This window comes from Carlito syrichta, unplaced genomic scaffold, assembly GCF_000164805.1.
Source record: "Carlito syrichta isolate Samal-C Ts95f unplaced genomic scaffold, Tarsius_syrichta-2.0.1 Scaffold302758, whole genome shotgun sequence".
Classification (NCBI taxonomy): domain Eukaryota; kingdom Metazoa; phylum Chordata; class Mammalia; order Primates; family Tarsiidae; genus Carlito; species Carlito syrichta.
Window position 1 is genome coordinate 31,819 of NW_007246854.1, and position 2,946 is coordinate 34,764.

A 2,946-nucleotide genomic window follows, 5' to 3' on the forward strand; every position below is an offset into this window, starting at 1 on the left:
ATGATTCTCCTGGATTATCTGGCAAACCTTAATGGAATCACAAGTGTGGAAGAAGGCCATGTGAGTCTAAGTCAGAAAAGAAAGAGCTCAAAGCTAGGGCCTTCAGTCAAGGAATGTGGTGGCCTCCAGGAACTGGCAGAGGCAAGGGTTGCTGAACCTAGGGTCTCTAATTGCTAATCTTGTTCTAATTACACACATATCAAAAGTAAATATTTAATTAAGAGCCAGAGATGTGGTTGACATTTAGTAGACAAAGAGATCCAGGTTGCTGTCAGCCCTCTAAGGCCTCACCAGACACAGGAACCCTGCACCCACCCCTGCTATCCTCCTGGGGAAGACATTTGTGTTCTCACCATTTCTCCTTCTTTTTCCCCACAAGGTTGGTGTGCATTCATACAGAGAGTCCTCACACAGGGCCCAGAAATAAATAGAATTTAACAAAAAATAAATAAAAACTACCACCTTAGTGGGCTTTCTTTTATGCCTGTTGTGTCTGGTCTGGATCTTGAGATACTTGCTTACCAATGGGGTGTTGAATCCAGAACGGGGCAGTGAGGTGTGGCCTGGCAGGATGGGCAGACTGGGGCTGAGATATTTTACAGTGTGAGTGGACATTTCGTGTGTTCAGCATGATTTATATCTAGAGGATCTACTGGGATCATATGGGAAAGCTTCACTGGCAGATGGCTCCAGGTGGGCCTGAGGACTGTAAGTGGAGGTTCCATCTACTAGTTAAGGAAAGGTCTGAATTGGTGGGTGAATTGGTGGGTGAAGCTCAGGAAGCCATTCTTCCAACTTGTGTGGGCATGAAAGGTAAGATGTGGACATGAGAGAAGTATGTGATTTTCAGAGCAACAGATTAGTGTCATAACAATGAGAGCAAGAGGAAGGACCAGATGTCCAGGCACTCAAGGAGATGAGAGAAGCCTCAGGGAACAGAGATAACAGAATCCAGTGGGATCTGTGAGGCAAGAGATCCAGGAGAGATTAGAGGATGACTTTGTGCCGTGAATGCTGAACTTGAACTGAGAACACTAGGACATTTGATGGAAGAAGACGGTCTGAGTGAAGGGGGTTCAGAGTAGAAAAGATTCTTGTACTGTGTCCTGGGTAAAAGTGTTGTTGGCTGTGTAGGAATTGGGGCAGAGCCCAAATTCCACTGGAAGTGGTTTCCATGGTGAGTGCTGAGATTTACAGTGTCTACCTCTGACCAGGCTGAGATGAGCACAGCTTGCTTTTAATGCATGCTAGAGGCATGACTTTCACAGGATCCTTTGGAAGAGCTGTAGAAAATAACAAATGGAGGTGCAGCTACTCGGGAACTTGAGGCAAGAAGATGCCAAGAGCCCAGCAGTACGAGGTCGCGATGAACCATGATAATGCCATTGTGTTTCATCCTGGACAAAAAAGCAAGATCCTAATTCTAACAAAAATAAAAACAAAGAAGTTCTTTCTTACTAAGAGTGTAAAGATTTTATCCTACTTAGATCTTCTACTTTATCATTTTTAAATAATCTCAAACTTACAAAATGCTTTCTAGTGTAGAATACTCTTTTCCTGAAGGTTTAAGGGTAATTTGCCAACCTGAACTCACCCCTTCAATACTTTAATGCACATTTCCAAATAGTTGTTTTCCTACAGTACTGCCACATAGTCATAAATGGTCATAAATTACCACCATCCAATCCTCAGATCCTATTTAAGTTTGGTCAAATGTCCAAATAAAACCTTTTGCATAAAGAGAATCTAATTCAGAATCATGTTTTGCCTTCAGTAGTCATATTTATTTAGACTCCTTTTGTCTAGAAGTGACTTTCCCTGAATTTATTGACCTTGAAACTTTCAAAATTTACAGAGCAGTTATTTCGTAGAATGTTCCTAAAAAGAAAATGGTGGCACACCTCTCCCAGGTGAATATCAGCGTGCACATGAACTGTTAGGGACCAAAATATCTTGGACCCCAAATCCCAGTTTAAACAAGTTCTGCAGATATCAGAATTTAACACAAATTCCTAACATTTTACCTAATCAATTTAGCCCTCCCAGAGCTGGCCTATGGGATATCTTTCTGTAAAAAGATTTAACCACTGTGGGGAGGCTGTTGATGCCCAACCACAGCCCCTTCCTTGACTGTTCATACCCTAAATATACCTTCTTACAAGATTTAGCTCTCAGCTGAGTCAGATCCACCTGTCCCAGGGAGTCTCCTTCCGTCCACATTCTGAGAACTGGCAACAGCCAGGGTCTGACTGCCCTAGGGATCTGCAAGCCCCAAAGTGAGAAAACTTCTGTGCTGTGATGTATGATCCAGAGTGCCCTGTGGCATCAGGCTGAAGCAGGTCTCCAGACAAACCTAACCTTTACTAGGTTCCTTGAGCTGTCCTATCTCTGCCTCCAGTGGCACTCTTTCAGTTCACCTCTTTTTTTTTGGGGGGGGGGAGTTGGAGTCTCACTCTGTCACCATGACTGGAGTGCAGTGGCATGCTTACAGCCACCCCAGTGTCAGCCTGCCAAGCTCTGGCAATCCTTCTGCCTCAACTTTCCAAGTAGCTGGAACTATAGGCATATGCTACCATGACCAGCTAATTTTTGATTTATCGTAGAAATGAGGTCTTGCCAAGCTGTCCGTACTGGTCTTGAACCCACAGTTTCAGGCAATCCACTTGCCTCATCCTCCCAAAGTGCTGGGATTACAGGCAGAGCCACCAAGCCCAGCCAGTTCACCTCCTTTTGGAAATTTTATTTTATTACAGAAATGTGGGGTCCAAGTCAGGATTAACTACGTAAGGAGGATGCATGAAGGTGAAGTTTGGGCTTCTAACTTGTCCTCACTCCCCCTTGTAAAGAACTAGGCAACCTTGTTGTTGTGTGCCTCTCATCTTTCTCCCTCCCTCTCTCTTTCCTAGTACTGCCCAGTGACTGCCGATCCCTCCGCTGTGCCTATGT